This window comes from Vidua chalybeata, chromosome 1, assembly GCF_026979565.1.
Source record: "Vidua chalybeata isolate OUT-0048 chromosome 1, bVidCha1 merged haplotype, whole genome shotgun sequence".
In the NCBI taxonomy this organism is placed as follows: Eukaryota; Metazoa; Chordata; class Aves; order Passeriformes; family Viduidae; genus Vidua; species Vidua chalybeata.
Window position 1 is genome coordinate 65296252 of NC_071530.1, and position 15340 is coordinate 65311591.

The 15340-nt window shown below is 39.9% G+C and overlaps 1 long non-coding RNA gene across 2 annotated transcripts in view; it reads left to right on the plus strand.

Annotated features, from left to right (window-relative positions):
• LOC128789747 (uncharacterized) overlaps nucleotides 1–14859 on the plus strand; it is a 39445-nt gene extending 24586 nt beyond the window's left edge. The window contains exons 1-3 of one of the 2 annotated variants that reach the window (XR_008431514.1): nucleotides 9168–9246; nucleotides 13220–13338; nucleotides 14483–14859. This is a non-coding gene — a long non-coding RNA (uncharacterized LOC128789747). Of the gene's footprint in view, nucleotides 1–9167; nucleotides 9247–13219; nucleotides 13339–14482 lie in introns of those variants that run through there. The other variant, XR_008431513.1, reaches the window with a different exon arrangement.
• The last annotated feature ends 481 nt before the right edge of the window (nucleotides 14860–15340 follow it).

The following is a 15340-nucleotide window of genomic DNA, read 5'->3' on the forward strand; positions in this document are numbered from 1 at the left end:
TTTCTCCAGGCTGAACAACCTGAGCTCCCTGAAAAAAGAATGTGCAAAGGAAACAACTTCTGCAGAGGAGGTAAGTGGGCACAGCAGCATTACAATGGTGAATAAAGCCAGACAGTGCCAGCTGCTTCCTCTAAATCATCTCTTTCACATTCCTTGTGCTAGTCCTTTGGCAGGCACAGACTGTTGACAAATACCTGTAGCCTCCTAACATGATTTAATTAGATGAAGGTCTAACCAGAAACTTTTCCAGTAAAGGAGCTGCTTAGACCAATGATTCAGGGATTGGACCTTGTAAAGGCATGGTCAATTCCTTTTAACTTTAGTTTTCTATCTGGAACTACAAGTGGTGGGTAGGTAAAAATGGAAACATGATAAAAAGGAATAGGATAGAGTTTAGAGACAGGATACAATTGGTATATGGAGTGAATATTGCAGCATGCTATAAAACCTTGACTGTAACCCTGTGATACAGATTTTTCCATGTATTTTTTTTTGGCTTGTATTTTTCACATGTGTAGGTACAGGAATATAAGAAGTTCAGTCCAAGCTGTGTAATGCACAGATAAAACCAAACTCTGTTTCGAAACAGGTTCTAAACTGAAATTCACCAGCTCTGGCAAGGATTTGGTATTCAAGATGTTCTAGTATTAGGATGAGAAGGGCTTCTTCCTGTGAACTATGTAAGAAACACACTTTGTAACAGAGTTCTATGAACAACTTTCCACAAAATCATCTGATAATAAATTTCTTATCAGGACTTGACCAGGGAGACAAGTGCAGTTTGAATTGAGCCACCACCACTCCTTTTCCTGCTCCAGTTTCTGACACCTGAGGAGATACTTCAGCTGGGAAGCTATTCTCCCTGAGCTCTGTATGTAGTCAGTGGCCAACAAACAACAATTACTCCAGAGTAATCCTGCCTTCCATTCCTCACTTCTTTTACTAAGAACCCACAGAAATGAAGTCTTTAGCAAGAATCTTCTTTGTGTCATTCAACAGCTGAAACTCACAGGGAGGCTTCAGTGAGTCTCATAACAAGCAAGAATGAGTTGTTTGGCTGTATAAATAAGAGAGAATCAATCCTAGCATGGTTTGGGCTGGAAGGGACCTTAAAATCATCTAGTTCCAACTCCCCTGCCATGGAGGGACACTTTCCTGTAGACCAGGATGCTCAAAGTCCCATCCAATCTGTCCTTGAACACTTCCTGGGATGGAGCATACACAGCTTCTCTGGGCAACCTGTTCCAGTGCTTCACCACCCTAAAAGCACAGCATTTCTTCCTACTATCATGTCTAAACCCACACTCTTTTGATTTAAAGCCATTCTCCTTTGTCCTACAACTACATGGCCTTGTAAAAATGCTCTGTACATGGTTTAGCATGAAAATGGGATATGAAGTATAACTGAACTAGAGCATCCCTAATGAAAGGGACTAGTTGAACAGTATCTATAGCATATAACATCTCTAATGTGTATGATGGGCTCCTCTAGGCAAATGCTGGCACTACTGAAATCAATCTGGGTTTTATGCCCGTCATCTGCAAGCCCCGTGTGAATACTGCTTATTGGGAGACATTAACATTTTTTTAGTTATGCAAACTTTTGCTTCTAGGCTGTAATTTTTCTCTCAATGCCTGCAGCCTATAAGAAAACACAACTTGCTGGAAACAACTCTAAAAGCCTGAGGAAGTGAGGACTGGAACATACAGATAGTGTGTGTTTAATAAAAGAGAGATGTACTGTGCTCTTCAGGAAAAAGATTACTGAAAAAGGAAAAGGTCTTTGAAGGCAATTCTTAATGCAGAATTGCAGTTTAAATGGGGAAGTGTATAGTGGGATAGATCAATAAATGCACAGCAAACAACAACAAAAGCCCAGGTTCACAGAAATGCAAGGCAGAAGGAGACTTGAGAAATTCTCTAATCTCTGTGCACCACAGCAAAAATAACTTTATCAAGCTCATTCTTCACTGGTGTTTCTCTAATCTACAGTTTAAATCTTCCCTTGAAAGATCGCACAGCCTCCCTGGCAAGTCTTCCTAGTGTTCGAAGACCCTTATGATTAGAATTTCTTTTCTTAAAATCTCCCAATTGTTCTGCTGCAAATTGTAATTTTTCCCCCTTTTTTCCTCTGATGCATATCATGAATAATTGAGGAAGATGGTGTAACTATAATGTGTCACGTAGAAATAATGTATTCAGTTACTTAGCCGAAGGGAGAATTCTAGTCCTCTGTAGGTGACTAGAAAGCCACCATGAGACTGAAATGAGAACATTTGAAGAACATGGTTGATCACTGTCTTCACAATGAAGAAATACATTTAGAAGCTTAAAATAACTATTTGTCTAGCCCCTCAAGCACTCTGCTATTCAAGCCCTGTCTGTCTTCTGCAATGATTTTTCACTAAGTAATAATCCACTGGATTTCCCAGTCCTCTGGAGAATTGTGACAAAGCCATATATTGTCATTATGTATACAAAAAGAAAAGCCTACTTATGTCACAAAAAGCCTACTTATGTCCAAACTCCTGGCTGGAGCAGTTTGCACAGGATCATGTCCAGGCAGGTTTTGAATATCTCCAGAGAAGGAGATTCAACAGCTGCTCTGGGAAGTCTTTTCCAGTGCTCTAGCACCTTCAAAGTAAAGATTTTTTTTCTCATATTGAAGTGAAACTGCCCATGTTTCCATCTGGAGTCATCTCTTCTCCTACATAAACAGGGCCCAGCTCTCTCAGCATTTCTTCATAGAAGAGGTGCTCCAGCCCCCTAAACATCTTCACAGATCTCCACTGGATTCACTCCAGGAGTTCCATGTCTTTCTTGTCCTGAGGAGCCCAGAACTGGACACAGTACTCCAGATGTGGCCTCACTAGGGCTGAGTAAGGTGGGAGGATCACCTCTGTTGACCTGCTGGCAATGCTCTTCCTAATGTACCCCAGGATTCCAATGGTCTTCTTGGCCACAAGGACACACTGCTGGCTCATGGATAGCTTGTTGTTGGAGGACCTCCAGATTCTTCTCTGCAGAGCTGCTTTCCAGTAGATCAATCCTTAAACTGTACTGATGCATAGGGTTATTCCTCCCTTGCTGCATGACAGGACTATTGCAGTTATTATTCCAATAAGGTGTCCTTCCATTTTCATACCCATGAATTTTTTACTCTTACAGCTCACATGTATTTATATTTGTATTGTAATAAATAAATTCTCATCATCTAGTTATAGACTTCTTGTCATCCTTGCTCTCTGAAAAAATGACCATTTAGATGTGCCCCTTTAAATCACATTCACCAAATGAAGCTGGTGAATGGTGGAAGAAATGGTGAGTCCAAGATTCAGCAGTAGACTCCAAAGGGATAAGACAGGACTGAAAGAGGACAGGCAATCACAGTGGAAAGATCCACCCTTCCCCCTTATAAAAAGATTATTTATTCAAGAGTAACCAGAGAAATGTCTGTTCAGGTTGGAGTGACTAATAAATACTCTGAGTCTGTTAAAAGCTAAAACTTGGCTAGTGAAATAGAGAGTGGCTTGAGTTGCCCCCTTGCAAGGCAACAGCAAATGCTGCTGCTCCCAAAAGTGGCAGCCAAAAGCCCCATGGGCACTGACTGGGTTTTCTTCTGCCACAGAAGCTGACTTGTGTTTCTACTGCTTCTGGGGGAATTAGAGGGGCAGCAATTGCTGCTTCTGGAAGGAACTGAAACTCCCTGGCACCAGCAGCTTGGCAAAGCAAACAACTGAAAGAGCTCTGGCAAAGAGTTCTGTAGCCACTGCTGTTTTACAGGCTCCCTTCCTCCCCAGCAGTTTGCTATGCTGTGAAACTCTGCCCTGTCTAACCTAGAGCTGGCTGGGAGAAGGAGCCCAGTTGTGACAAGGGATTGAGAAGATCATATATCCAAGATGTAATTAACTGAATGCATTCCTTCTGCTGTGGTTAGAAGGGACAGCTCCATCCCAGCTGCATTTCATTCCTCTATTCATTGCAGATCTGGATTTTGCTGAGAGATTCAACTAAGCATTGTGTATATCTGCTTTAAACAATCTTCAGGAAATAAATAATTTATAATTTGCGCTATTCCATTACTATTCTTCCTCGTAATTTGACTGATTTCCTAATGTCTGCAGTCATGACTCAAAAGTCCCACTGTGTCAGGCAATGAAGAAATAATCCCTGCCTGAAGGAATTTACCATCTAAATGTTTTCTATTGAAATCAGCAGCAAAAACTGATAGAAGAAGAGTTTCCTTGCTCCATGGAAGCAAACAGGGGAATAACAGACATCGTCATGAAAGGATAAACCATTACCATTAGTGGGGCAGCAGGGCAGTCTTTCTGTGTCCTGCCGTTGTTTCAACTCACTGGCACAATACCTAAGTGCTCCATACATTTTAGTAAGGTATATCCACACCAACTTTCACCCCCTTCTCAAGACTTTCTTCATTGTCAGTGCTCTTCTGAGATTAATATTTTTACATTTCATCCTTTCTGCAATTTTTCAGTTTCTGTTGTTCCTTCATGCACAAAGGCCCAACAACATGAGATTCAGGACACTAACTTGTGATGATGATAAGGGAAAAAGCAAGCAAACAAAAACCATCAAGCTCAAGGCCGGCAGCATAAATGCACGGAGAGCTATTTCCTTCAGGACATAGCTGTTCTGGCTCCAGCATGCAGAATGGAGCCCAAATTACAGTAGGACAATGCGTTTGAATTCTTGATCTCTGCCACACATCCACCTATGCTTTACAGCAGGGGTTAGCAGCTATGACATAAGTGCAATGGTACATTAGGAGGAAGCCAACGTCAGCATCTGACTCCCAAACCAGATGTTGTTGATGTGCTGCACAGCATTTAAATTTCTTGGATTTCCACTAGAAAATACACAATCAATTTGAAAAAGAAAAACAGAAAAGAGACATTTCTTTGTCTGATCTGTGTCTTACAGGTCACTGAATAAGGCTAGGAAATATTGGGAGACATCCTGAAATACAGGATCCTGAGAGCTCCTGAGAGCTCATCCATGAAATAAAGCAGAACTGTTCCTATCTGAAATACTTGTAACATAAAACTTCTACAGAGAGAAGATACATACATACACAGAGATGCACACACAAGAAAGGCATTAAAACAAAATTTAGTCATAGGTTAAAAATGTTTCTCCTATCTGCACGGTTTATTCCTCTCCAATGCGTTAGGGTGCAATAGCTGCCGTGACACACATGGTCTTGCTAAGGCTGCAGAAGTGTTCTTTTTAACTTGGCTAGCTTTGGAAAAAAGTACTTATATCTCTAGTCATTCTCTGGCAAAGTGCAGTATATCTAATTTTGTTAAATTCCAAAACATACTGTACACTGAAGTACTTGTAGGTGTGAAGGAGAATGTCAGGGATGAGTCAAAGATTAATACCTAAATTATAAAATGTGAAATGGGAATTGCAGTCTTAAATAGCACATTAAGAACCAGGAAGTATTTACCTAGTCTAAAGCACCACTTGCATTGTAATAGGCAAAATGCTTCTTCTTTTAGTTACAAGGAAGTTTTTAATAGTCCCAGGCTTGAGCAGGAAGATGCATAGGATGGAGTGGCAGGTAATTTGATGAGACCTTTACAAACTTCAGCAGAACCCTTAATTCATTGCAGCACTCACTTCAGTCATACCTGCTTCCACTGTTCTGCAGAACAAGGAAGAGCTTAGGACGGTACTTAGAGAAATGGATGCTTGACTAGTTTATTTCCTTCAAACATACCAATTCTTCCACTATTGCACTGCAAGATTGTCAGATAAAGTTTTCCGCTTTCACCAATCTGCCCCTTCAGTTACCTCATTGTTCTGTTTATCATCTATCATTACAAAACTTTCTTTTGCTTTCTTAAACAAACAAACAGACATGTCTACCTTAGCACTAATCTTAACAAACAAAAAAAAATCTCTCTATGTGATGCTGTCAGTGCTTCCTTCTTTCTCGTTTTTACATTCTGCCTCTTACATTCAATTGTCAACTCTGTGTCAGGATCACTTCTTTCCTGTGTGCATGGAGTCCTAAAATCATACATGGAGCTTTTAAATGCTTGGTTAAAAACCCCCAATAAATAGAGCATAAAAGACTACAGTTTTAATCAGCTTATTTTCTCACTGTCACTAAGCACAACACCTGGCAAAGGCCGAAGGGTATTTTTTTTAAAACATAGTTGAAAAGACAGTAATGATGTCTCCTTTGATTCATAGGCTAACATGTGAAAGTGGTCCTAACTACACTCAAAACCAAGTTTCACCTGATTCTTGGACCTTTGTTAAAACAGAGGTTAGTTGGTAATCAGTGCCCAGTGAGTCCAGTGCTGCTCAAACCACATGCTTCAGCAACTGATACTTTGTACTGCTCATTAGCTGGTGCCAAATAGGATACAAAAATGAAACTTTGGGAAGCAGACTTAAATAGACTTGTCAGTTGGTTATAGAGAACCCTGCCAAAATGTGACTTTATTTTTATTAAAAGAAAAATAGGTTAATTGGAGAAATAGTTCCAGGGATCAGACTTCTTAACCCCTGCTTTTTAATCAGTTAATAATACTGAATAGCTACACATATATTTTTAGTAGAATGTACTAAATATCACTCCCTGACATCAGCCAGCTCAGACTGTACCCCAAAGTAACCATTTCATGTTTTAGCATCTTCAACAAGTCTTCAGATGACTTCAGCTCTGTTCTTGACTGTTTAGTTCTCTGCTTATCAGAACAAAATCACTAAAGAAGATAACCAGAAACAACAGGGATGAGAAATCTGCAGATAAGTTACTGTCCTTGTGACTCCCCTAAATCCGTGATAAAGTCAGACTATGTTTATGGCCAAAGGTTCAAGGTCTCTTCATACAGCTTTTCCTCTCTACTTTGTCATGTTTTCCTTCTAGCTATTTGTTATATTATGGAGATTCAGGCACTTATTTTGCCATCTCTTAATGCAACTTCCTTCGTCTAATATGTGGTTGGGTTAGATAAATAGCCCTCTAGATACAACTCTGTTTACCAAATCTCTGCTATAAAGACTGGCATATAAAGAAAATATAGAGAATTTCTTTCTATAAAGAAAAGTGACAAACAAACTGAATTGATACTCAGAACACATAAATGAAACTCAAAAAGTAAAGCCAACTGAATGTCTGTAAGGATGCAGACTGATGCACTTTGAGTATACTAAAATACAGAATATTTATAAGAGCCCTGGCAGAGGAAGGTGTTGCAACTCTATAAACTTCAAGATCTAAAAGCTTACATCATCAGTCTGAATGTTTTGCTGTGATTTTGCTAAACAACCCAGCATATCTATCCATCACTGCACTTAGTGTTGAGTATGAAAGTCAGTCCTATAAAACCTTGTAGAACAAGCATTGTATTATAGAACAGAATCACTGTGGTTGAGTAATCTAATGGCAGCAACAGAGATGGTCAAAATCCTTAACTTTTGGGATTTTGCTTTAAGCCTATGCCATAGTTATTGCTAAGCATCTCACAAACAAGCCAGTTCACAGTATAATATTCTCAGCAATTAATGATTTAGCACCCATATAATTACAAGAGCTCAAAGATTTCTTTTTTTTTTTTTTTTGCAACTGTGCCAACTACAAGCTCATAAATGCTGTTAAAGCCTGTCAGCCTCTTACTGAGGGAGAAATCCACAGTGAGAACTAAAGAAAATCAAGGTATTCAAGGTTTGTTCAGGTACTACAATAAATGGTGGCAACCAATATGAACAATCATGTTAAAGGAAAATTTTTCAAAATCTCTATGGCCAATTTCAATCTTCTTGTTTTCAGATACAGGAAGAAGCTTGAAACCCCAAGCAGTTAAAAAGATGAACATGGACTGGAATCTAATGGACTGGCTGGATGGCCGGGCCCAGAGAGTGGTGGTGAACGGTGCTGCATCCAGTTGGTGGCCAGTCACCAGTGGTGTCCCTCAGGGGTCTGTGCTGGGGCCAGTTCTGTTCAATATTTTTATTGATGACATGGATGAGGGGATTGAGTCTTGCATTAGTAAGCTTGCAGATGACACTAAGCTGGGAGCGTGTGTCAATCTGTTGGAAGGTAGGAGGGCTCTGCAGAGAGACCTGGAACGGTTGAGTGGATGGGCAGAGTCTAACAAAATGAAGTTTAATAAATCCAAGTGCCGAGTCCTGCATTTTGGCCACAATAACCCCCTGCAATGTTATAGGCTGGGGACGGTGTGGCTGGACAGTGCCCAGGCAGAAAGGGACCTGGGGGTTCTGGTCGACAGCCGGCTGAACATGAGCCAGTAGTGTGCCTTGGTGGCCAAGAAAGACCAGTGGCATCCTGGCCTGTATCAGGAATAGTGTGGCCAGCAGGACCAGGGAGGTCATCCTTCCCCTGTACTCAGCACTGGTAAGACCACACCTTGAGTGCTGTGTCCAGTTCTGGGCCCCTCAGTTTAGGAAGGATGTTGAGATGCTTGAGGAGGAGGAGGGCAATGAGGCTGGTGAGGGGCTTGGAACACAAACCCTGTGAGGAATGACTGAGGGAGCTGGGGGTGTTTAGCCTGGAGAAAAGGAGACTCAGAGGTCTCAGACCTTATACCAGACTACAACTCCCTGAAAGGCGGTTGTAGTCAGGTGGGGTTGGTCTCTTTCTCCAGGCAGCAACTGACAGAACGAGAGGACACAGCCTTAAGCTGTGCCAAGAGAAATATAGGTTGGATATTAGGAGAAAGTTTTTTACAGAAAGAGTGATAAAATGGTCTGCCCAGGGAGGTGGTGGAATCACCATCCCTGGATGTGTTTAAAAAAAGACTGGATGTGGCACTTGGTACTATGGTTTAGTTGAGGTGTTAGGGCATGGGTTGGACTTGATAATCCTGAAGGTCTCTTCCAACCTTGTGATTCTGTGATGTTAGTAGTGACATTTCTACAGCAGTGTCAAGGGAATCTTGCATCTCTGAAAGAGGTCAAAGTCACAAAGACAATTTCAGCCTGTGAAAAATTCCTGCAAAGAGAGTGACAGAAATTATTCCTGGAGAAATTTTCTGAAATAGGAAGGCATGATGTGAAACAATTAGGTTGATAAACTTTATGTGAAGTGTGGCTTCTAGTAAGATTTGGTGACAGTATGTACCTGTATCATAAGAAATGCTCATAATAAAGAACCAGAGAGAAAACCTTTAACACTCTCTGTTTCTAGTAGGAAATGCAAGAGATCTCCATGTAGAGAACTGCAAGAGAAACCACAGGCCATTTCAGGTATAGGCTCTCACAAATATCTGATTATTAGCCAGACACGTAGTGAAGTAGGGGCAGACCCACTCTAGTGAAGTAGCAATTCACTCTGCTTTTCTTCTTTAACTATGACTTCTAGGAAAATTTGTCGTTCATCTACAGCAAGCATATTTGTAAATGAGTCCTATCATATTTTTTTAAAGGGCGGGGGGAAAGCAGACTGGGATTTTATACCTGAGAATGATGCGTGACTGTGTATGCCTCCTTCCTTCTCACCCCCAAAACACCAAGACTGGCAAACTGGGACAAAAATTCAGACGAGTATTCAGAGTGTCATGTGGAAACCCATTTTAGCATTTTAAAAAATATGCCTTACAGCCGCTAGCAAAAGGTTTCCTCTGCTGGCAACTCTCAATATATGTTTGGAGTAGTTAAATTAACCTTCAGGACAGGACTTCTGGACCTGACAATTGAATATCTAATTTTCCCTGCCTCTTCTTTTTGCCCTTCTGGTTTCTTTTTGGCATGCTCTCATCAAGTCTTCTGCTTCCTGTCAGAAATAAAAGAGTTCCAGAGGAGCAGAGTTCCAGAGGAGCAAGGGTCTGCTTCAAATGATTTGCCATGTTAAAAAAAAAAAAAAGAAAATGCTACTAAACTGTTTCTAGGAATGGAAAAATTGATTTATTTTTTCACAAATCAAAACCAAAAGCAAGTATCAAAAGAGAAGAAATAAAATTTCCAGGTTTGCATATTCTGATGAAACAAAGAAATTTAGAGAATGCTAGTTATGGCCAACCTTAAAATAAACAGCAATGAGAAATAAAAATTAAAGTGGATAGATTTCTATTAGTCACAATAGAAACCTGAAAAAATTGATAGTCTAAGTGCATCTCAGATTTTGTATTTAGTTGTAGAACCTGAGTTATTGCTGGAATAGCACTCTTTACTTGCTTCAGAATAACAGAGGAGGAACAGAAACAGAATTAAATGCATTTCACTTCCCTGATTCCAAGTTTGGGCTACATGCTGCATAATTTCATTTTGGCCTGAAAAATATATTAATATCTGGAAACATATGCCTTCTTTGCTTTTATCATCAGCAAAGTAGGTTATCACTAGTTTTTAGATAACAAGTATTTTTATTGCATGAAGTATGCTGAGACTTTATTTAAAACTTGTTCTCTTTTCCATTGTATTATCCTGGCCTATGACAGCTCTCTGCTAAGCATCCCTGTTTCACAGACTTCATCTTGATAACACCAACATGCAAGGGAAATTTAGATAGTCAAGTGGATTCATTGACACTTATTATTAAAACAGCCTATACCAACTGAAGTTTTAGGTAATTATTTCAATACTTGCTACATTATTATTATGGTAGCAGCTAAGAACACATTCAACCACTGCACTGTTTGACAAATACAGCATTTTAAATTGGATGTTGCTTTTCTTTAAAAAGATGCCATAAAATATGCATACATTGTCTCTATTAACAGCATTACTGTAGCACACCTCTTCTGGTTCTCCGTTTCTTATTCAAAATTCTTGCTTGATATTACTGAGAAGTATCAATACTTTTGCAAAGGCTGATTAGCATGCAGTGACTTGACAGACATGTTGGAAGGCAGAACTAAAATTTCCAGCATACTACTAGATTATGCATTTCTCTCTGTGCATGCAAAAAGACATCGTTGTTCATGTACCTATGATAATTCTGTTGATACTTCTGTCAACATCTGTTCACAGAAGTGGCTATTGGCATGCACTTATCTGAGAATCACTATGCAAATATATGCAACTGCAGTGAAAGAAGTCTCTAGAAGATTTGAACAAACCCATTTTATCAGAATTAAAATGTTGAGGTGACTGACAGGTCCATTGTTACAGCCTTTATGGAAAGGGCTGCCTGCTTTTTCTACTGTTAAAGCAGAACATTATTTGAGTACAAGAAGCATTACTGTGAACACAGCAGTTCCCAATTCTGGTAACATTTTGCTTGATCCTATTTCATTGTAGAGCAGTGATGTATGTCCTCAGTGAAATCAGGCTTGGACAATGAAGGTGGTATGAAGCTAAAGTGATAGTGCCATTCACCAGAAAGGACAGGCCCATTATTGTTAGACAGTGTTTGGGACACTAAAGAAGAATCCTAAAATGATACCCTTAATTAAAATTGACTCTCTATTTATACTCATGGAGGTATGCAAAAGACAAATTGGTGTGATCTAACTGGTGCTTTCTTGGCTACTTGCTAAGGGTGCTGGTTCAGATGCTTGTGATGAAGGCCCAACCAGGATAGCTGAGGAAATGCAGTACTCTCCAATGTCTGATCAGCCTGAGCTAGACTGCTTAGGACAATAGGCATTGCCCAAAGTGTTGGTCGCAACAATGACCACCTCAATTATTATCCCCTTCCTGCAGCTGCTCCAAGAGCCACACATTAGCACATGGGTTGAGGCTGGACTGAAGGCTTTATTTCCCATTCTATATCATCACTTGACATTGGAGGAAAAAGAACTGGTGTTCTATATTCTACAGCTGTCTACCTCCAAGATTTTGGTAGCTCATACAGGTACACAGGCAAAAGGTTGACAGACACATGGTTTTTGTATCTTCCTTCCTCTTAACAGTGCATGCAACATAAAACACACTTTTCCCCACACTTCATCATTACCATGGCCGCAGAAGACAATGTAAAGAGGGAAATTGTACTGTTTACTTTGAGAAGGAAAGCATGTACTCAGTCCAGCAACACAGGGAATTCTATGTCCTAAAATACTGTATGACAATTGCAGACCAAAGAGTGAGCAATTCCTTAATCTCCACCTCTGCTTTATCTTTAAAAATGTGAAGGGCTGCCACTTTGGATCCTAGTTTTTCAGTTCCAACATTAAAACAACTTGTTTAGAGATCCTGCTTGATAGTGAGTCAGCTGCTTCTACACTGCATATTGTACATACAAGCATAAGTAATCTTGCCTTCCCATCACACACTGTCAAACAACCAGGGGCTAAAGCAGTAGCTTAAGACACAAGCTTAAGCGAAGGCAGCCCCCCACTTTAAAAAGCAGATTAAGCATGTGACAGATGCTTTGTGATAATTTATGAATAGTGTACGTTGACCTGATTTTTGTGATGTTGATTGTATGATTATGTTGGCTTGATTTAATTAGGAGGCACAGACAAAGCCTGAAATATTTGATAAACACAAGCTACCCACTGGTAAACACCCTCTGGTCAGTTTGGAGTAAAACCTGAATTCTCAGCTATGGAGAGCCTATTTCTGGGCTCCAGGCAAGCTGCTGGAACATCTTTGATCAGTTTGAATGCTGAAATCAAAACAGCTGCAAAGTGACTATGCAAAGGATCCATAAGTAATGTGCTGTAAAGTCAAGTGGGTTGTCACAGAGGGTCAGCTGTTGAAGGGAACTTATATCACCCTGCCCCCTTGACACCTTGGAGGAAAAAAAGAAAATTCTGGCAAGGCAAAACACCTAAACACAATTTTCCCTACTTGTTTTCCTCTCTACCACTGATATTGTTTTAGGACATCTGCATGCTCAGGATAACTCTGTAGGTGCCTGCAGTCTGAGGGACTCACAAGGTATAACAGCTTTTGGCTCACAGGGTATGGAAATACTAATATTCTGCAGCAAGTAAAGACACGAACCCTTGCATGAAAGGACTGAGCTCAGAGGCACCAGATGTAGCTAGCTCTAGTTGTTATAAATAGCAGCTTAAAGTTTCATGATTAAAATAATCTGCCTCTCACATATGGAAACTTTGAATGCATTCATAAACGTGAGATAGTCAAAAGGAGTTCAGTTCCACACTGTTGACCTGGTATTGTACAAGATTTGCCTCTGGGGCAAGACCACGTGTGCAATCCTGCACAGGGGCAGGAAGGAGAGACTCATATTCTACATTTCCTAACCCCTAGGGAGATTACATTCTACTATGGTATATCAGAATATTTTATCTCTTTGTGACCCTGACAGGGACCTCTTACAATATGATGAGGTTTGGCATCCCTCATAGCTAAGCTTCTGTGTGAAAAAGCCTCTGCTTGGGCAGGGGAGTGAACTCAGGCAAAGAAGAAAACAGAATACATGCCCAGGTAAGTTCCTATTCAGTTTACAACTGTGAGGCACACTTTGACATGCAAACCCCGAGGTACCCTGGATCTTGTAACACAGAGAAAGAAGTGGAGTACATCATGTGGCAAAGTTCCTGGCCAGTTCAATGGGGTCAGTAGTTCCCCTGAGAACTTTTGATATTTCTGTCATTGCTTCTTCTAATTTACCTCATCACAAGACCCTTTTGCCTGCATAGTGATGCTCAGTCTCCCACAGTAAATGAACATGTACCCCTTGTACATATCAGAAATTTGACCTTCAGCCTTGTCCAGACTTCTGTGTTCATCACCACATTAGTACATTACAAACAGCTCCATTCAAACATTCCCTTGCTCCACCATCACAGATTGATGTCTTACTGCTGATACTGACACACTGCCTCACTTGCTACTCTGCTCACTCACAGTTATCCATTTGCTGGAATAACCTTTCTAAGCCAGCATATACCCTGACATTTGAAGGAATGTGCAGGGCAGTAGGTTATGGAGGTAAAATGCTCCTGCAATATCCAGATCATAGCTGGAAAAAAACTGTCTTGAAAAATGAGAAAGATACTATATGGAGTTACAGAAATATTTTTTTAGAATTTGGGTCAATTTTACTAAAATGTTTATTCTTAAAAATAGCTGTCATTGGGCACAGGGGTATATGACATACATGCAAAAAAGGTAAAAACATTGTACTTTGATATTTTTGATAGTGGGATTAGTTTGCTTTTCAAGCACAAAACAACTTATCCATTTAAAATTACTATCAAAATATATTTTAAAATTAAAATTTTAAAATGTATTTTAAAACTCAAATTGAAAATATCCCCTTGTTTCAGACCAATCAAAACAACTCTTAACCACAAGTGGTTGTTTTTAGTCCTTAATGCTATGATTTTCTGTTTAAATATTCATAATCTCAAATTAAAATTACTTCTTCTTCCTGTGTCTGTCAGAAAAACTTTTTCACATTCAGCTGTAATCCTGGACCCAGTTTAAAAGATTACTTAAACATGCCTTTAATTCTGAGGCTAAGTTAAATGCCTGCTCAGATTCTCCACTGAATAACTATGAATGCCAGGTATGCTGAACTGCTAAACCTCTCCAACCCTTTCTTCTCTTCAACTTTTCTATGTAGGACTTTACCACTCAATGGGAAAAAGAATGACAGCATGTTAGAAACTGAGAAGAAGCTTGATACATTCAAAGATGCTGCTCCCGACCTTTTGTTCAGCAGAGAGAGAAAATAAAGCAACATCTACCAAAACTTTGGTGTTTGGAAGCAACATGAATTCTCTTGGACACCTGGAAGGTTCTTCCCCTGCCATCTTCCTAAACTGGTATTATTTTTCATCTAAAGACACAGAAACAAGGACTGCACAAAAAACAATAGAACAAACATTTTAAAATGGGCTATCATCCTTACAGAAAGCATCTGATCAATTAAATTACCATTATTTCCCCATCCCCCTCCAGCCTTACTGTATACAAATAGAATAAACAATCAAATTCACACTGAAATCCAGGGCTTCATTTTTCTCTAGTTCAAATACATTTCAGAACAGACTAGGCTCCATTTGTATACACATATATTAACAAAAGAACACATTTCAATTAAAAACCCCTTCCATGTTTCAAGCTGCTTATATTGTATACATACACATACATTTCACACATCGGGGGAACAAGCACACACAACCAAGCCCAAGCAGTTAACTCCTAGCTCCCTTCCTTTGTTCAGCTCCCACAAATTTCTGCTGCTGGTGGGTGTAAGTCTTTTGAACTTCTTGAAAGAAAGAGAAAACTGTAGCTTAGTGTGTTTAACCATGTGCTTTCCAGGGCTGCAGGCAAAACTTGAGAAGGAGCACTATGAATGTGTAGTGAGCAGCTCACAGCATTCCTTGGGGCTTTTCTGTTGTTTCTGCAACTGTTCATCAATTTCAATAGGACACACAATGGGATCACAAGTATGCATGTGCCTCAGACATCACTCAGT